We start from the raw sequence: 21656 nt of genomic DNA on the forward strand, positions 1-21656 counted from the left end.
TCAGAGCTTCACGGACGGATTTGTCTACCCAGGGTTTTTGATTTGGGTAAACTCTCATTTTGGTAGTGGGGATTGTTTCTTCCACCATAGTACAAACATAGTCCAGCACTGTTTCCGTGTAGACATTAATGTTATCTGTGTCGCGGAACACATTCCAGTCTGTGCAGTCAAACGCAGACCGGAGCGTCTCCTCTGACGTCAAATCCCATTTCTGCACCTCTCGCGAGACTACAGGAGTACTTTTGATTCTCTGTTTGTACATTGGTGAAAGAAAGATTGACGCGTGATCTGATTTACCAAAGCCACTATCAGAATGAGCCTTGTAGCCACCTTTAAATTGCGTGTAACAGTGATCTAGGATGTTACCGCCTCTGGTGTTGCAAGTCACATGCTGATAGAAGTCAGGTAATACCTTTCTCAGATTGGCGCTATTGAAATCACCCAGCACCAAAATGGCGGCGTTAACGTTCGCCGCTTGTATTCTATTTACCTCGTCGTGGAGTCTGGAGAGCGCGACGTTGTTACTGGCTTGCGGTGGAATATACACTCCTACAAGGATGATCGCCGTTAACTCCCTCGGGAGGAAAAAAGGACGACACTTGATGGTTATATATTCCAGGTCTGGGCAGCAGTGGTTGGATAATTCCTTCACGTTAGTTGGATCGCTCCAATTGTTGTTGAACATGAAGGCAATACCTCCTCCACGTTGTTTACCGGACTCTGCTGTCCGATCTTTGCGGTGGATAAAGAAGTGTTCGGCTGGTTGGATTGCGTGGTCTGGAACCTCCGGCGTGAGCCACGTTTCGGTGAAGCAGAGAACGTTGCAGTCCCTAACGTCTCTTTGGTATTGAATCCTTGCTCGGATGTCATCCAGTTTATTGTCAATTGATTGTACATTGGCTAGCAATATACTGGGCAATGGTGTTCGGTGGCGTCTGGATCTCAGCCTGTTACGGATCCCAGCTCTCTTCCCACGCCGTCTGGTTCTTTTGTTCCTGGGATCAAGGAACAAAGGATCTGGTCCTACTCTCCGGAGGATCTCCTCAGGCCATTGTTGCGGTTCGGAAAGCTGGTCCAGTGAGTAATCCAATCGGTAAATTTCCCGTAATCCGATGTCTATAAGTGACTGACGGTCATACACATTAAATGCACCTACTGTTGGTACAGACAAAACTCTTAAAACTATAAATATTAACAAAAGTAAGCACAGTCTCGACGGAGCGAACAGAAAGGCAGCCGGTCGGTGCAGCGCCATTCTTTTCTTTTCAGTCGTCCGCAAACAGGAACAAGTTGCAGTCACAAGCTGACGACATGTCATTTGCATAAATTAGGAACAGTAGCGGTCCTAGTATGCTTCCTTGTGGAACACCACAGCTCACTGTGAGGGGGGGGATAGGGAAACGTTTACCTCCACCATCTGTTCCCTCCCCTCAAGGTAGGATTGTATCCAGCTCACTGATAGACTATCAAAATGTACATGTACTTTATACATGACAAATAAAAGCAAACTTGAAACTTATGAGATCGTATAACCAACTAGAGGATAAAGGAAAATAGTTAAAGGAACACTCCAACATTTTGGGAAATTTGCTTATTTGCCATCTACTCTGGAGTTAGACAAGAAGATACATACCTTTTTCTTCTCTGTGCATGCAGTAGGAGTAGGAAGACGCGCACCGTTAGCCTAGCTTAGCGTCAGTCACTGGAAGTAGGTTCCTCCATTAGCCTAGTTCCCAACGTCTTCCTACTCCGACTGCATGCACAGAGAAGAAAACGGTATGCATCTTCTTGTCTAACTCCAGGGTAGATGGCAAATAAGCGAATTTCCCAAAATGTTGGAGTGTTCATTTAAGATAGTAATCAAGATTCAAGATTTTATTATCATTAAGTAAAAAAAGTAAAAGGCCAAACACTATAAAATATACACAATATACACAACTAAAATGTACAAAATGCAAAATTCAAAAATGAGGTAAAATATGTAGTATTAACAATAGCTCTGGGAGCTCCAGTAGCACACCACATAGCGCGCTGAGTCACGAAGCGGTCGTCCCGGGTTCATTTCGCAGTCCCGGCGACCATTTGCCGCATGTCTTCCCTACTTCGCCTCCCGTTTCTCCCTCTCTCCTCTATTGGTCCTGTGTGGCCGGAAAAAGCTGTAAAACGCTAATAAAGATAATTTTTAAACAATAGCTCAGATTAATCACCAAGTCACTTTGGATAAAAACGTCAGCTAACTAAATGTAAATATAAATGTATTATTCTTTTTTAAGTTTAAATTATCAACAATTAAATTATAGACAATTTAACACAAACGGTTCCAAAGATATTAACCTGTTCCACACAATATGAAAATCTGCATAAAATATATACCTAGGTAAATGGAATATTGCTCCACTTCTACAAGGGCTATTTGCATATTCTTGGTATCTAGGTACATCTATGGACCTCAGGGAATGTATTCACAGTTTCAGAAATATTGTGTCTATTACTAGGCTTGCTTAAATTGTGATGAAACAAAGGAGAATATGAATTATGATTTTTCTTTGCATCTTTGACAGTGAATAACAACATGAGAATAATGACCAAACTTAAAAAACTGCCACTGACCTCGTTCAGTACCCTCTTGAGATCATGATCATTGTGTAGAAGAAATCTAAGGAAATTAATAAAGGGAAGATGATAAAACCGAAGGTTCTGTAGATACAGTACTGAATTCTCCCATCCGGACCAATGCTATTTGAAATATTATTATAGAATATAGAATAGATGCTTATTGTAACTGAGGGGTACAATTCCCTGACTGTATTAAATAAGTATGGTATCATTAAACCACTACTGTCTTATGTACATTACTACTGGCCATACAGTACACATGTATATGAGATGAACACCTCCACAATGACACGGTTCCACAACAAATCTTGGTTAGAATAATATTTATTAGCAGCACGAAGATTATCTTACATTACTTGAGAATTAGAGTTGCGCTTGTAAGGCGAAGAATGTGCATGAATAGGTCAAGAGCGTAAGTCCATTAGAATATTACGCAGGAGATAATGAATACCACCTGTATCATAAGAATTATATATATGGTACACTAGTAGGGCAGCTGGAGATACTAAGAGGGTCCCTCCGGTTGTAAGCCAGCAGGGGGCAGGAATGTTCGAATGCAAAGGTCTGGATCACAGAGGAATCAATAAGCTCCAGCTACGGGAGGCGGTACATTACTCCCTTGATCGGCAGACGAAAGCAGCAGCTATAATCCAAGTATGCGTGCAGCATAGGTGAAAGCCAGCCAGCCTCTCCTAGAGACGGGCTCGAGTGATGTTCCTCATGGGGTAAATCCCACACAGCAGTGGGTGTAGACGATTCTCCTCCGCTCCAACAGCCACAGGACCAAAGCAATAATCCAGCCGGAAAGGGCTCTGCATTCACCGGTGTAGATTCTCCGGTGCGCGGTACTTCACATTAACTACTGTAGGTCGAACTTGACGTTATTCCCTTAAGCTCTGACACATTTACTGTCCTATTCGCACACGGTTATAAGTGCTCTATTTAGATGCACGGTTGCTCACTTCACTTGGTCGTTGACTCGTGATGAAGGCTTTTACGTTTGAGGGTAACAAACGATACGTTGAACGAACGTATTAGGATAAGACAAGACTACTGCTGTATCCACCTGCGACGTATTTATACGTACAGTGAATAATCTAGTGCCAACCTTATTTCTGTCTCGTATTCTTGCGCAGAGCCGGTCATGTCCAGGCATGTCTTTGGCGGTGATTTTGAACTAGACATTGGGGGGTATGGCCGTGGCGCCTAGGGGATCGCTTCCAATAGGAGAACGAATATTATGGTCTGTCCTGTACCAGGTAAAGGGATATTCCGTGTATATGTACAAAGAATATACAAGGGATATCAAACGATATACAAATATTATACATGGGATCTCAGGCAATAAATATATATATTCGGTTTAATCTGACCCTTTGTAACAGCCGCCTCCTAATTAGTCCGCACCTAATTAGATAAGCAGAGACAGATTAACCGCACTGTCCACTACTCAATGTCCGTTGTGAGGGTAGGGCAGTTCACAAAGTCAGTGGGTCATGGTCGTCATTAGGAGAGTCGGGGAGCCTTGGCAACTCTATCAGCCTCGCCACGGGTCGGGTGTATGTCCGCCCCTGGACGAGCACTTCTGCCGCTCTGGCCTTTCCGTCGGCACCAGTGATCACTTTGCTTACGCGGCCGGCCGGCCACGCAGCTCGGGGTAGTGACTGGTCTATGATCACGACGACTGTGTCCACTTTTAAGTTGTCCCCGTCCTTGACCCGCTTCTGACGGGCTGGAAGGGATGGTAGGGGGGTTAGAAGGAAGCGGGCCTGAGACTGCTTTGATCTGTGCTTGGCTGCGCCTCCACCTCCTCCGTCTGTTTCTCTTGTTTGCTCTGTACCCCGTCTGAGGAGGGGCCGGTTCCGGCCGCCCCATCAAGGAGTCGCTTGGGGTGCTGGGTTCGAGGTCAGCTACGTCTGGAGCGCAGCTGAGGGGGGTGGAGTTCCGAACTCCCTCTTGTGCCCACGGTTCTCTCACAGGCCTCTCGCTTAATGTCAACAGCCTCTCAACGGGCTGTACGAGGGAGTGGCCGGTGTCGCTCGCCTTTGTGTGTAGGCAGCGTGTAGACGTGGGTTGACTGTCAAGTCCGTAGAGGGGGCCCTGGAGCGTCCACCCCAGTCGGGTCTGAACCGCGACTGGGCATCCTTTGGGTCCGATGTGGGCCGCCTCAATTGGGAGAATGAGGTCTGCGTGGTCGGAGCCGATGAGCAGGGTCGGTGTGGCGCCGTCGATAAGCGGTATAGGTAGTTGACGTAGGTGCACATACTTCGCCATCAGCTGTGGGATGGGGTAGGTGTACTGTGATAGGCCTATGTGTGGCTGGTGAAGACGTTGGTAATACTATACTGCTTCTCGGGCTGGTCCACCGCTGCTATCTTGAAGGAGACCTTTTCACCCTTTATGGTCTTCTGGTCTCTTCTGATGGTGCGTATTGTCATGGTACCTTTGGCACCCCGCAGGCCCAACTGGGCTGCGGCGGAAGCGAGGAGGAGAGTCTTTTCAGACCCATCGTCCAGGACGGCGTAAGTGTCCAGGACCTTGTCCTCGTAGCTCAGGAGCACTCTGACCACTTTGATGAGCACTCGGGGGGTCCCGCTATGCTGGTCTATATGGAGCACTCCTGTTGGTCGGTTGCTTTGGATCTTCTGGAGTGGTGCCGACTCGCGGTCGTCCGAGTAGCACCGTGACTCCCAGTGTCTGCTGTAGCAGTCGGGACAGTAGGGAGCGGTCTGGTGGATCTTTGGTACTGGTGCCACCGCCTCGGCCTGGTACATTACCGTGACGGGCCCACTTTGTTGTCCTGGCGGACGCCTGTTGATGTCATGCAGGACCTCCAAGTGGGCGCCGCCGCACCTGCTACACTTCTTCTTCAAGCGGCACTCAGCTGCCATGTGGCTGCGCGCGCAGCGGAAGCAGCGGCGGTGGTCTTTGATCCACTGACTCCCCTCGTCCGTGGTCAGCTTCCCGAAAGTGTCGCATTGATACAGCCGATGTTCCCCTTCACAGTACTGGCATTCAATCTTCCACTCCTCTTTCGTCGAGGGGGTGTTGTGGTTCTTGTGCTGCGGTACTGATTCGGTTTGGTGCATAACGGTCACCGACCGGCGGTTATCATTTGATCCCCGAGGTCCATCTCTTGGGCTTGGTCCACTCCATACGAACGTGTCCAGTCGTAGGCTGCTGACCTCCCTGGCGAGGAACTCAGATAGGTCTAGGAGGGATGCCTCTGGGCCGTTGGGGTCGCGGTGGTCTCTCTGCCGCCGAAAACGCTCTTGTCGGGCGGGAGGGAGCTTCTCTAATATCCTTTCTACATTAGAGTTAGCGTACAGTTCGTATATCCCCTTTTCCTTTTGGGACCCCAGCATCCCTACCAGGGACTGTACCTTGATAGAGAGGTCATCCAATGCTCTGTTGTCTCTGGCTGGGGGGAGACGGTCGATGTCTCTTATCTCTTGTATCACGTAGTCCCATATGCGTCCATAACGTTGGTCGAGGGCTACTAGAGCCGCGGTGTATGGGGTACTTGAGTTGGAATATGCCAGCGCTATATTATGCGCTCTGGGCACCTTCAGGTGCTTGAGTAGGATAGCATATTTGTACGTCTCGTCTGGGACGTCGGACAGCATAGTCTCTAAGCACATCCGTAGCTCCGGGTACTGTGCTCTGTCCTCGCGTGTAAAATCCGGGAATGTCGGTGTGCCAAGGTACGATGCCATGGATGGCTGGCACATCGGTGAGCGTTGGGGGAGAGGCCTCCTGGGCGAGTCTCCCCGTACGTGTCGTCGTGGGCTGGTACTTGGTGGGTACCGAAGCCCGGGTACCCAGGTGCTGTTCCTCGGGGCTGGCGGTGCGTCAAACTCACCCGTGAGTTGAGTCGGGGGTTGGTAGCGCAGTGACTCGGGGCTGACGTCTGGGCTGTACTGGGCCTCCTGGTCCAGAGTACGTTGCTGCTGGTCGGCTTGACATTCCTCCTCTTCCTCTTCCTCTGCTAGGTCCTGGAGTCTTCTGTTCAGTCTCTCGGCGTGGTCCGGTTCTTCCCGGTTGCTGGGTCTCGTATGGACCGGCCGGGGAGGGGGTTCGGAGACGTGGACAGGATCCTCCTGTTGGCGGGGTCCCGGGTCGCTTGTCGTGATGATCTCCGGGAGCTCCGTGCGGAGTGAGGGGGTGTCGCCATGGCGATCAATTGTTCTACCATCTTCGCCTGCTGCCGGTCGCGCTCTGCTTCACGCTGGGCATGGGCGGCGTCGCGCTCTGCTTCGCGGTGGGCATTGGCGGCGTCGCGCTGTGCATTGGCGCTGGCATGGGCGGCGTCGCGCTGTGCATTGGCGGCGTCGCGCTGTGCATTGGCAGCGGCGTGCTGTGCATCGGCGCGGCTTCTTTCAATGTTCTCTTCCGTCTGAAGGCGTCTGGTCTCCAGTCTTATGCGGTCGTCTTCACTCCTTTGTTGCGCCTGGAAGCGCTCTCGCTCGGTTGCAGAATGTTCGCGTTCACGGAGGGCTTGCGCTTGGAGTTGCGCGTGAAGGCGCTCTCGTTGGTCTGCAGCTTGTTCGCGCTCGCTCGTCTGTTGCGCTTGAAGTCGATCGCGTTCGGTGGAGGCTGCCAGGGTGGCGATGAGTGCCTGCGCCAGCATCTTGTCCGCTTCGCTGGGGGAAGACACAGGCGGAGGTGATCGGCTTCTGGCAGTGCTCGTTGGAGATCCGTTCTCCTGTTGCGCTCCGAGGAGGTCCATCTCCTGGGTGTGCATCTCTTCTGTTGGTGGGTCGGGTTCCGTCCCTGGAGGGCTTTCTTTATCCTGGAGCTCTCCGGGGACTGTCTCGTTGACGTTGGCGGGGGGTAAAGTCATGTCATGTCCCTCCTGGTCCCCCCTGTGAGCTTGGTCAGTTACGTTAGAACCCACTAGGGTCTCTACTGGCAGGGTCGCCTGTTCGGTAGGGTTTGACATACTTTTACTATCCGCTTTTTCCGCGTTTAACGTCTGTATAAAGCTAGGTAGTAGACTGGCAGCGTAGTCCTCTAGGTAACGAGGTGGCTGCCGTCTGCGCTCCGGGCGATCTAGCTTAGGAGAACCGTTTGTGGAGTGTTCATCATTGGCCATGTTAATATTAATATTATATTAATATTACGCTAATTACCCTCCGGCTCGAAGGACCAATTGTAACTGAGGGGTACAATTCCCTGACTGTATTAAATAAGTATGGTATCATTAAACCACTACTGTCTTATGTACATTACTACTGGCCATACAGTACACAGGTATATGAGATGAACACCTCCACAATGACACGGTTCCACAACAAATCTTGGTTAGAATAATATTTATTAGCAGCACGAAGATTATCTTACATTACTTGAGAATTAGAGTCGCGCTTGTAAGGCGAAGAATGTGCATGAATAGGTCAAGAGCGTAAGTCCATTAGAATATTACACAGGAGATAATGAATACCACCTGTATCATAAGAATTATATATATGGTACACTAGTAGGGCAGCTGGAGATACTAAGAGGGTCCCTCCGGTTGTAAGCCAGCAGGGGGCAGGAATGTTCAAATGCAAAGGTCTGGATCACCGAGGAATCAATAAGCTCCAGCTACGGGAGGCGGTACATTACTCCCTTGATCGGCAGACGAAAGCAGCAGCTATAATCCAAGTATGCGTGCAGCATAGGTGAAAGCCAGCCAGCCTCTCCTAGAGACGGGCTCGAGTGATGTTCCTCACGGGTAAATCCCACACAGCAGTGGGTGTAGACGATTCTCCTCCGCTCCAACAGCCACAGGACCAAAGCAATAATCCAGCCGGAAAGGGCTCTGCATTCACCGGTGTAGATTCTCCGGTGCGCGGTACTTCACATTAACTAGGTCGAACATGACGTTATTCCCTTAAGCTCTGACACTTTTACTGTCCTATTCGCACGCGGTTATAAGTGCTCTATTTAGATGCACGGTTGCTCACTTCACTTGCTCGTTGACTCGTGATGAAGGATTTTACGTTTGAGGGTAACGAACGATACGTTGAACGAACGTATTAGGATAAGACAAGACTACTGCTGTATCCACCTGCGACGTATTTATACGTACGGTGAATAATCTAGTGCCAACCTTATTTCTGTCTCGTATTCTTGCGCAGAGCCGGTCATGTCCAGGCATGTCTTTGGCGGTGACTTTGAACTAGACATTGGGGGGTATGGCCGTGGCGCCTAGGGGATCGCTTCCAATAGGAGAACGAATATTATGGTCTGTCCTGTACCAGGTAAAGGGATATTCCGTGTATATGTACAAAGAATATACAAGGGATATCAAACGATATACAAATATTATGCATGGGATCTCAGGCAATAAATATATATATTCGGTTTAATCTGACCCTTTGTAACACTTATTGTAACTGAGGGGTACAATTCCCTGACTGTATTGATAAGTATGGTATTATTAAACCACTACCGCTTGTACTTTAACTTCTGGCCATCCAGTACATGATATAGATATGATGAACACTTTCCCACCTGATGAAACGAAGTCCACACAAATGTATAAATCGAATATTTTATATAGCAAAGGGTATATACAACGTTCACTTAATGACATTTATGATTTGAAATGCACTTGTATGGCAAATGAGTATTCGTAGGTAAATCAACATTGAATGTCCAATCTCTGGTTACGCAGGGAGCAAATATACAACCTGGTTATTTAGGGAACTATAGCGATGGTACTTAAATGATTATAGCTGGATACACTAAGGGGGGGGGGGGGTCCCGCTGGTTGTAAGACAGTAGGGGGGGGGTTAGAAGAGCCGCTGGCGGTATCCCATCTGGCCGACGATTTCTTGGGAGAATTCAGAGTCCTGAACACGATGCCCACAGAACCTCGATCCACAGATGAATACAGCTGGACCCTCTGGTGGACGGTAGCTGCCGGTCCACAGATGAAGAGACGTGAGGCGACCTCACTCGGGGTAGAGCGCCGTCTCACCTGGACTCCTCTCCGGGGGGTAGTTCCAACACTCAGCAGTGTTGGCCGTTATCCATGGAATAATCAAAGCACCCAAAGCATGTAGATAATCCAAGCCGTGGAAGGCTCGCCGTCGTCCGGGTAAAGTAATCCAATGTACAGGTCCACTCGTCCTGGCCCGGAGCTCCTCGGATGCAAGCACCACACGTGGTCTGCCCAGCCTGGTTAAGACTCCAGATAACGTCAGGAACGATGGGGGTACTGCTCACTTTATAACTCTAACCAAACGATGCACCATACATAATAGACTATTATTAGCTTAATAGAAATACGTCCAACTCGACGGTATAGTGCCAAACTATGACAATTCAACTATTAATCCACACGATATCTCAATGCCTATTCTGAGGCCAAGTAGGCCTTACTGCACCACACGTGCGTCGTGGGTGAGGCTTCGCGTCTGTTACTAGGTTGGAGGGTAAAGAACTAATGGACTAAAAGAAAGTTGTACTTTACTTGCGCCATATATATATGCGCTGTGAACAAATAGTACCATTCGTATTTCGCCAGACGTATTCCTACGCGGAACCGGGCTTGCCACGACATGTTGGTCGGCACGATTGAACTTGAACCAAGGGGCATGGCTGCTGGCGCCAGGTTCTCGTCCAATGGTAGAATGAAACTATTATGGGCTGTTAGTAGACTAAAGGGATATTCAGTGCATATTGTACAAGGAATATACAGGGGATATCAAACGATATACAAATACTATTAAATATATATCCATAAATAAATATATATATTCGGTTCAATCTGATCCTTCACAACAGCCGCCCCCTAATTAGTCCCACCTAATTAGCTAAGCAGAGACAGATTAACCGCACTGTCTACCACTCAAGGTCCGCTGTAAGGGTCAGTCAACTCACAAAGTCATGGGGTCATGGTCATCATCGATAGTGTCTGGGAGTCTGGGCAGTTCTATTAGCCTCGCCACGGGTCGTGTGTAAGTTCGCCCTTGGACGAGCACTTCAGCTGCTCGGACCTTGCCATCGGCACCGGTGATCACTTTGCTTACGCGGCCAGCCGGCCACATAGCTCTGGGTAGTGACTGGTCGACAATCATGACGACTGTTCCTTCTGTCAAATTGTCTCTCTCTTTTACCCACTTCTGGCGGGTCTGTAGAGACGGTAGGTAGTGGAGTAGGAAGCTGCTCCAAAACTTGTCAGCTAGTACTTGACTGTACCTCCACATTCTTCGGCCGTTCGCTTCTTCAGGCCTGTACATTGTCTGGGGTAGCGCGGGGTCCAGCCACACCATTAAGAGTGTGTTGGGGGTGACTGGGTCGACATCTGCTACATCACTGGAGACGTAGCCGAGGGGCTTGGAGTTCAATACTCCCTCGATCTCCGTGAGGGCTGTCATTAGGACTTCCTCCACCACAGTCTGGGCCCCAAGCACGGCGTACAGGGCTGTCTTTATAGAACGTACTTCTCGTTCCCAGGTTCCACCGAAGTGGGGTGCGTTCGGGGGATTAAACTGGAAGTCAATCTGGGATGGAGCAAGGTGGGTCTTAAGTTCTGGGCCCATAGCTTGGAAGCTCTCTCTCAGCTCTCTTTCTCCGCCTTTGAAGTTTGTCCCGTGATCAGACAACAATGTAGACGGTTTTCCTTTCCGTGATGTGAATCTTCGGAAGGCCATAAGGAATGAGTCTGTGCTCATGGTCGGAAGGAGTTCGATATGGATCGCTCTGGTGGTCATGCATTTGAATACAATACCCCACCGCTTCTCGGTTCCTCTTCCTCTCTTTATATACAACGGGCCAAAACAGTCCATGCCTGTGGAGTGGAATGGCTTGGCCCCAAGCACGGCGTACAGGGCTGTCTTTATAGAACGTACTTCTCGTTCCCAGGTTCCACCGAAGTGGGGTGCGTTCGGGGGATTAAACTGGAAGTCAATCTGGGATGGAGCGAGGTGGGTCTTAAGTTCTGGGCCCATAGCTTGGAAGCTCTCTCTCAGCTCTCTTTCTCCGCCTTTGAAGTTTGTCCCGTGATCAGACAACAATGTAGACGGTTTTCCTTTCCGTGATGTGAATCTTCGGAAGGCCATAAGGAATGAGTCTGTGCTCATGGTCGGAAGGAGTTCGATATGGATCGCTCTGGTGGTCATGCATTTGAATACAATACCCCACCGCTTCTCGGTTCCTCTTCCTCTCTTTATATACAACGGGCCAAAACAGTCCATGCCTGTGGAGTGGAATGGCTTGTCGCCGAGTCGGAGGCGACAGGGGGGTAAGTCAGCCATCCGAGGTATGCTGGGCTGCGCGCGCCACTTTCGGCAGTCTAGACAGGTTCGCTGGAAGCGTCGCACCGCTTCTCTTCCTTGAAGTATCCAATAGCGACGTCTGATCTCCGCGAAGACTCTCTCTGCTCCTGCATGGTGTACATCCTCGTCGTATTTCTTTATGATCAGCTCTGTGACCTTGTGTCGGCTGTTCAAGACTATCGGGTACTTAATGTCATCCGGTAGATCGGGGGCTCTCCGCAGGCGACCACCCACTCTGATGAGATTATGGGCGTCACTCTCGGGTGCCAGGTGGAGCAGTCTGCTGTCTGATGGGACAGGCTTTCCTCCCTGTAGACAGTCTAGCTCATCGGGGAACGAGTCTCTCTGGGCTCGTTGTAGTAGAAGAAGTTCTGCTTCTTCGTAGTCAGCTGCTGAAATGTCAGTGGTGGACTGAATCTCTGGGTGGTGCCACAGGAATGTCTTTAGCTGCGCACTCTGTAGGGTAATGCAGTCATCTATGTTGGGGTCTGTGGAGGTGACTGTGCTCAGTCCACAGAACATAGGTTTCTTGTTCTCAGCCTCCTCTTTACTTGCTTCCCGTGGGGTGGGCGTAGGCCACTCTTCTTCCGGGAGCTTGAGGAATTCTGGTCCGTCACTGTAGATGTTGCGACGGGTGAGATCATCCAGGGACATTCCCCGGGTGATGACGTCAGCTGGGTTGTGTTTGGTGTCCACATACCGCCAGCTCGCTGCCTCTGTTAACTCTTGAATCTCGGTGACTCTGACTCCCACGAAGACTTTGTATCTGCATGAATCAGACTTGATCCATGTGAGTACTGTCGTGGAATCTGACCACAAGATTGTTCTGTGCACCGGAATGGTGAGTTCACGTTGGATTAACGTGGCTAGATGCGCTCCTGCTAGGGCTGCGCAGAGCTCTAGACGCGGGATAGATTGTTGCTTTCGTGGGACTATTCTTGAGCGAGCCAGGATGAAAGCGGTGTGTATCTCTCCTCCCTTCTCTTGGGCACGCAAGTAGGCCACTGATCCATAGGCTACTTCGGAGGCGTCACTGAAGACGTGTAGATCCATCTTGCATGTCTCTGGCCTCACTGTGGATGGGAAGTAGCTGCGGCGTATATTGACGCCTGGGAGTGAGCGGAGTTCCGTCTCCCACTCTCTCCATGTTGAGGCAAGGTGTGCGGGTATTGGGTCGTCCCAGCCCTGGTCCTTGTCCCATAGTGCTCGTACAATCATCTTTGCCCTGGTGGTGTAAGGTAGAATACATCCCAACGGGTCATATTGTCTGGCGAGTGTTCTGTACACACTCCGTCTGGTGGTCGGTGTCGCCGTCGACCTTCCCTGCTCTGGAGTCAGGGGTTTGTGTCTATAGTGGAGCGAGTCTGTTTTGAAGCGCCAGACTAGTCCTAGTGTCATTTCTTGGGCTTCTCCTGGGATGGTCGCCATCCAGGTCTCGCTGCTGGCAGCCTTGTCCGCGGGGGAGAGGCTGCGCAATACGTGCGGGTCACTGCTGGCCCACTGCCTGAGATCAAAGCCGCCTTTGATCAGGGAGGCGCGTAGCTTGATTAGGAGAGCCTCGGCTTCTTCTTGAGTCGAAACGCTTTGTAAACAGTTGTCCACGTAGAAACTGTTCTTCACACTGTGTCGGACCTCTTCATCTGCTGCTGGGTCCTCTGCGACCTCTGGGTTGAGGTTGCGCAATACTGGGGGGTCGCTGCTGGCCCGCTGCCGGAGATCAAAGCCGTCTTTGATCAGGGAGGCGCGGAGCAGCGCACGACGTCGCCAGTCAATTTTCTTCTCGACATGCTGCAGGAGTGTGATGTCTCCTTCTGTCGTTCTGGAGTGGAGGCAGCTAGTGGCTGCTGTTCGGTTGAGAGATTTAGCGAGGGGGCCTTGTAGTGTCCACCCTAGGCGGGTCTCGACTGCTGCAGGACAGCCTCGGGGTCCTGTATGGACCCGGTCAATCGGGACTATGAGTTCTGCATGGTCGGAGCCTATCAGCAGGGTCGGGGTAGCGCCGTCTATGAGCGGGATAGGTAGTTGACGCAGGTGCACATATTTATCCATCAGCTTGGCGATGGGGTAGGTGTACTGCGATAGTCCTATTTCTTGGCTGGTGAAAGCATTTGTAATCCTATACCGTCGCTCTGGCTGCCCGCTTGCTGCGATAGTGAAGGAGACATTCTCGCCCTTTATCGTCTTTAAATCTCTTCTTATTGTCCGAATCGTCATTTGGTTCTCGCTCCCCCGCAGTCCCAGCTGGGCCGCAGCGGACGCGAGCAGAAGGGTCTTCTCTGACCCGTCATCAAGGACGGCGTAAGTGTCCATGACTTTATCTTGGTAGCTCAATGTCACACGGACTACCTTTAAGAGCACTTGGGCGCCGCTGCTGCTGGCGGGGTCAATGTACATGACACTTGCCTTGGTGCCGCTCGATGGTGCAGGTGAAGGCCGTCTTCTGTTACTGTCGTGTAGTATATCTAGATGGGCTCCGTCGCACCGACTGCACCTTTTCTTTAGGCGGCATTCGGCTGCCATGTGACTGCGCGCACATCGGTAACAGCGCCTGTTGGACTTTATCCATTGACTCACTTCTTCTGCATTCATCTTTGTGAACAGGTCACATTGTGACAGCCAGTGTTCTTTCTCACAGTAGGGGCACACCATCTTCCACTTCTCCTTTCTCGAGGGGGTACTGTGGCTCTTACTGCTCGGTACTGACTCTGATTGGTGCATGACAGTCACCGATCTTCTTCCATCGTTTATTCTCCTGGGTCCCTCTCTGGAGCACGAACGTATCCAGTCGTAAGCTGCTGACTTCTCTCGCCAGGAAGTCGGCTAGATCAAGGAGGGATGGTTCGGGACCGTTAGGATCACGGTGGTCTCTCTGCCGCCTAAAACGCTCTTGTCTTGCGGGTGGCAGCTTCTCTAGAATCCTCTTGACGTTAGAGTTGGCGTATAGCTCATGCATGCCCTTTTCCCGTTGCGCTCCCAGCATCCCTACCAGGGACTGCACTTTGATTGACAGGTCGTCTAATGAGCGATTGTCTGTTGCTGGGGGTAGGCGATCAATATGCCTTATCTCTTGGATTACGTAATCCCATATACGTCCATATCTCTGGTCCAGCGCTGCTAGAGCTGCGGTGTATGGGGTCGTAGAGGTGGCATAGGCTAGCGCTATATTGTGCGCTCGCGGTACTTTCAGGTGCTTCAGTAATATTGCATACTTGTGGCGTTCATCAGCGACATCCACCATCATTGTCTCTAAGCACATCCGGAGCTCCGTGTACTGTGCTCGATTCTCATAGGTGAAGTCTGGAAACGACGGCGTGGCAATGTATGACGCCGTGGATGGCTGATACATCGGCGATCGTTGGGGGAGAGACCTCCTAGGCGAGTCTCCTCTTGCGCCTCTCTGTGGGCTGGTACCGACAGGGTACCATGGCCCGCTGGTCCAGGTGCTATTCCTCGGGGCTGGTCGTGCGTCGTGCTCACCCGTGAATAGAGTCGGGGGTCTGTAGTGCAGCGCCGCGGGGGTATAGCCTGGGCTGTACTGGACCTCCTGGTCCGGTGGAGTACTGTGCTGTCGTCGGGCTTGGTTCTCCTCCTCTCCCTCTTCTTCTTCTATCAGGTCCTCTAGATCCTGTAGTCGTTTATTTAGCTTCTCCGCAGTGTATGCCGCTCCTTCCTTGTAGCTGGGTCTCGCTTGGACCGGTCTGGGAAGGGGGTCTGCGGGGGGTATAGGCTTGGTCTGTTGGTCAAGTTCAGGGTTGCTTGCTCGGTTAGGAGACGCTGCCCTTGACTGTTGTCTCGACGAGTTCCTTGAACCCCTGGCGGAGGGAGAGGGTGTTGCCTTGAGGATCAGCTGCTCCATTAGCTGCGCTTGTAACTTGTCGCGCTCGACTTCGCGCTTGGTGAGATCTGCTTCTCTTTGGGCACCGGCAGCGGCGCGCTGGGCGTCGGCCCGGTCTCTTGCCATATTCTCTTCCGTCTGAAGGCGTCTCATCTCCAGGCGTATGCGCTCTTCTTCGCTCCGTTGCTGTGCTTGGAGTCGATCGCGTTCGCCCTGAAGTCGATCGCGTTCACCCTGAAGTCGATCGCGTTCGGTAGAGGCTGTCAGGCTGACGAGGAACGCCTGTTGTAGCATCCTCTCCGCTTCGCTGGGGGAAGACGGTTGTAGAGGTGAGCCGCTCCTGGGTGAGCCGCTCGTGGGGGAGTCCTGGAGCTCTATTTCCTCGGCGCTCTCCTCCTCTTCTTCCGTGCAGAGTTCTCTCTCTGTAGGGTTGTCTTCCTCCCGGGGCTGGTCGGGGACTACTTCTTCGGTATTGGCGGGGGGTAAAGGCATGTCAGCTCCCTCCTGGTCCCCACCGTGAGCTTGGTCAGTTACATTAGAACCCACTAGGGCCTCTGTGGTCGGGGAAACCTGGTCGTTAAGGTCAGACATAATTTTACTTTCTACTTTTACCGCGTTTACCGTTTGTCGAAGGCTAGGTAGTTGACTGACAGCGTAATCCTCTAAGTACTGAGGTGGCTGTCGTCTGCGCTGCGGGCGTTCTACGTTAGGAGGACCGTTTCGTGGAGTGTTCATCATAGGCCATTTTAATATTAATAACACTATATTAATATTACACTAGTTACCCTCCGGCTCGAAGGACCAATTGTAACTGAGGGGTACAATTCCCTGACTGTATTGATAAGTATGGTATTATTAAACCACTACCGCTTGTACTTTAACTTCTGGCCATCCAGTACATGATATAGATATGATGAACACTTTCCCACCTGATGAAACGAAGTCCACACAAATGTATAAATCGAATATTTTATATAGCAAAGGGTATATACAACGTTCACTTAATGACATTTATGATTTGAAATGCACTTGTATGGCAAATGAGTATTCGTAGGTAAATCAACATTGAATGTCCAATCTCTGGTTACGCAGGGAGCAAATATACAACCTGGTTCTTTAGGGAACTATAGCGATGGTACTTAAATGATTATAGCTGGATACACTAAGGGGGGGGGGGGTCCCGCTGGTTGTAAGACAGTAGGGGGGGGTTAGAAGAGCCGCTGGCGGTATCCCATCTGGCCGACGATTTCTTGGGAGAATTCAGAGTCCTGAACACGATGCCCACAGAACCTCGGTCCACAGATGAATACAGCTGGACCCTCTGGTGGACGGTAGCTGCCGGTCCACAGATGAAGAGACGTGAGGCGACCTCACTCAGGGTAGAGCGCCGTCTCACCTGGACTCCTCTCCGGGGGGTAGTTCCAACACTCAGCAGTGTTGGCCGTTATCCATGGAATAATCAAAGCACCCAAAGCATGTAGATAATCCAAGCCGTGGAAGGCTCGCCGTCGTCCGGGTAAAGTAATCCAATGTACAGGTCCACTCGTCCTGGCCCGGAGCTCCTCGGATGCAAGCACCACACGTGGTCTGCCCAGCCTGGTTAAGACTCCAGATAACGTCAGGAACGATGGGGGTACTGCTCACTTTATAACTCTAACCGAACGATGCACCATACATAATAGACTATTATTAGCTTAATAGAAATACGTCCAACTCGACGGTATAGTGCCAAACTATGACAATTCAACTATTAATCCACACGATATCTCAATGCCTATTCTGAGGCCAAGTAGGCCTTACTGCACCACACGTGCGTCGTGGGTGAGGCTTCGCGTCTGTTACTAGGTTGGAGGGTAAAGAACTAATGGACTAAAAGAAAGTTGTACTTTACTTGCGCCATATATATATGCGCTGTGAACAAATAGTACCATTCGTATTTCGCCAGACGTATTCCTACGCGGAACCGGGCTTGCCACGACATGTTGGTCGGCACGATTAAACTTGAACCAAGGGGCATGGCTGCTGGCGCCAGGTTCTCGTCCAATGGTAGAATGAAACTATTATGGGCTGTTAGTAGACTAAAGGGATATTCAGTGCATATTGTACAAGGAATATACAGGGGATATCAAACGATATACAAATACTATTAAATATATATCCATAAATAAATATATATATTCGGTTCAATCTGATCCTTCACAACACTTATACATTACCTTATTATAGCCAATTCGCACATTTATATATATATATATATATATACATATATTATCATTCAAATGCCCGAGTTCAATTTGGATTTAGTATCACCCGGCGTGCATAAGAACAGATAATGATATCTACTGTAATCTAGTGTACTTTTTTATTTTCCCCACAGTGCAACCATTTTGAAACTAATTTCAGATCTAATTGTTCCTACATGCTAATAGGGAGGAGAAACTAACTGTGTTTCAATAGTTGTCAAAAACGTTACCTTTTGTGGCTTATTATCGCGAATAATAACAGTTATTGACATAATTCATAATTCAACTCTGAACTTTTAACCCCCATAGAACTTGCCAGGAAGTGTAGTTCGGGAAAATTCCAACGCTGGTCGACAGCTATGCATGACCTCTACGAAATGGCCACAAAAAGACTACAATTCCCATGGTTCAAAATTTCCATTTTCGTTTCAAGCTTAAAATGGACGATCGAAAATCGAAAACTTAAAACTATCTTTTAACACATTTAACCTATTGCTAAACTAACGTATTGATGATAATATACTGTACATTCTACATGCTTTTGTGACATGTTAGACTTTTCTGGGTGCCTGTTAAGCCCGGAGCCCTATTTTCTGAAAATCCGCCTAAAATACATATACCTAAGTAAATGGAATATTGCTCCACTTCTACAAGGCCATTTGCATATTCTTGGGACATCTATGGACCTCAGTGAATGTATTCCCAGTGTCAGAAATATTGTGTCTATTACTAGGCTTGCTTAAATTGTGATGAAACAAAGGAGAATATGAATTATTATTTTTCTTTGCATCTTTGACAGTGAATAACACCATGCTAATAATGACCAGACATGAAAAACTGCCACTGATCTCGTTCAGTATGTGTACAAGAAATCGAAGGAAATTAATAAAGGGAAGATGATTAAACAGAAGGTTTTGTAGATACAGTAATGAATTCTCCCATCCGGACCAATGCAATTTGAAATATTATTATAGAATATAGAATAGCAGGCTTATATATGACCTTATTATAGCCAATTCGCACATTTATGGTTTGTGCCAAATCTTATATTTCAAATGGCCGAGTTCAATTTGGATTAAGTATCACCAGGCGTGCATAAGAACAGATAATGAAATCTAGTGTAAATACAGTAGCTTTTTTATTTTTATCAGGGTGCAACCGTTTTGAAACTAATTTCAAATATAATTGTTGCTACATGCTAAAGATAGGGAAGAGAAACTAACTGCGCTTCAATATATGTCATTATTACATGGCGTTTTAACATTTGCCAAAATGCTTGATTGTGATTGGTCAATAGCGCTCGGTTGCCCCTGACAGTGGTAAATAATTTCTCGATAACTGACCGCTGCCATGGGCAACGTGCAATAATGACCGCTGATACGGGTAACAGAGCGCTATTGACCAATCACAATCAAGCATTTTGGTCGCAGTCACGAAAGCTAAGCTCAGCATATGCACAGCTGCACTCATCAGGTGCAATCAGACCACACACCTGCCGGCTGCCGGCGATGACAGCGGAGCCACAGAACCAGTGGCGGCTCGCCACCGGGGGCGCTAGGGCGCCGACCCACCTGTTAAATCAGAGAAGAAGAAATATTTTTTTTTGTTTTTTGTTTTATAGCCCTATAAATAATATAAACATGTTTAAAATGAATAATATTTACTCATTTTAAGTATGTTTGTGTTTCCAATGCACAATATAACGTTAATATATAAAATAAAAAATACTTGTTTTCCTGAACAGGAAGTGACTCACTCCTGCTCATTTCTCCTGCCGCATTTCTCCTCTAGCCGTATTTCTCGGCCCGGGCTAGACGCAATAGCGCTCTGAGTGCGCGTCACTGTTTGATCGCTGTATCCGTCGCAGCCAATCAGTGCGTAACGCGTTGTGCGTTGAAATATGACTATTATGTTGGAAACCGGGCGCGATTTGAAGCGGTCTAGGCAGCAGCGTCAAGAATTTCCGTAGCCGCATTTCGCTCTCTGATTGGCCGACGCCAGTATTTTTTTCCATAGCAGCATTTCGCGGAGACGCTCTCTGATTGGCCGACGCCACTTTTCTATGTTCCAATTTTAGGTTTTCTAGCTTGGTAAAGATAGTTGTGTTGTTGTGAGATGCAGCTATTTGTCTTAGAGCGTGACTGCAAGTTCTTTCGACGGTTAAGCTTAGGCACTCTTTCAAAGTTGGTTAAGGTTAGAGTTTGTCTTAGAGCATGGCGATAGAACGCCAGGTAGTTTGCAGTCTGTTCGATGCGGAAATGGACAAAGAAATCAAGTACTGTCTTGTTGTGTGGTGCTAACAGCTGAGCTAACACTTGGCTAACAAGCTATATGGCGGATGCAGTCTGGACAGTGGTCTGGATATACATCATCAACAGCGGATTATACACTTTATCAAGCCCACCACGTTTCAATTAAACAAAGTGAGTTTATGCTGTTGCTGTTGTGTTGTTGTTAGCTCACACAGTACTTGTTGGCTAACAAGAAGCTATATATGGATGCAGTGTGGAGGGACAATCGGACAATGGACATCAACAACACAGTCTGGACAATGGACGGAGTGGATATACTTTATCAAGCCCTTCTGCCTGCTGTCAATTTAACAACAAGGTAGATTTGCTCTCTCTCTCTCTCTCTCTCTCTCTCTCTCTCTCTCTCTCTCTCTCTCTCTCTCTAACGTGATTCTCTCTCTCTCTCTCTCTCTCTAACGTGATTCTCTCTCTCTCTCAGCCACTCAGCTAACGCTTCTCTCTCTCTCTCTCTCTCTCTCTCTCTCTCTCTCTCTCTCTCTCTCTCTCTCTCTCTCTCTCTCTCTCTCTCTCTCTCTCTCTCTCTCTCTCTCTCTCTCTAACGTGATTCTTCTCTAACGTGATTCTCTCTCTCTCTCTCTAACGTGATTCTCTCTCTCTCTCAGCCACTCAGCTAACGCTTCTCTCTCTCTCTCTCTCTCTCTCTCTCTCTCTCTCTCTCTCTCTCTCTCTCTCTCTCTCTGCGTGTGTTTGGAGACGGAGCGAGTTTGTTTCTAACTTTTATATTTATATATTGTGTTTCAAGTTGTGAATTAGACTGTACTTTATTTGACTGGTTGTGTGTAGCTTGGTCAGCTGAAGGCTGCCAGTGACATGCCAATGCGTGGTACATATGTTTGCAAAATGTTTGGTATAGCGCCCTCTAGCGCCCTCCCATGGAAAGAATGTAGCAGCCGCCACTGCACAGAACAACTGCGTCTGCATTTGATCTTGTCTTGTCGATGGTGTCAAATGAATTAGGTATATTGTTAGTAAGTTAGCCATGTAATAAGCGGGATAATGTATAGCTATACTCGGTCATTGTCGCAAAATAATTGACCTTCACTGCGTTTAGAACACCTCGGCGCGGCGCCTCGGTGTTCCAGAACTCTGTGTCGGTCAATTATTTTGCGACAATGACCTCGTAGCTATACATTATCCCTTACATAACGTTAAGTGTTGTGGTTTATTATCCCGAATAATAAGAGATATTAAAAAAATGCATTGTCTGAAGAGATTGATTTATGACGTGAAGAGGTTAATGGAAGATCTCAGACTATTTCCTGGAATGGAAACAAGCTAATCATGTAACAAATGAGGCGATATGAAATGTTACACTCAAGTCTCTAGCATAGCAATATCTCTGTCTGTTGACAGAGTCTGGCTATGGGGCGACAATAATGTG

Source organism: Notolepis coatsorum, assembly GCF_963971535.1.
Source record: "Notolepis coatsorum genome assembly, chromosome: 2".
NCBI lineage: Eukaryota > Metazoa > Chordata > Actinopteri > Aulopiformes > Paralepididae > Notolepis > Notolepis coatsorum.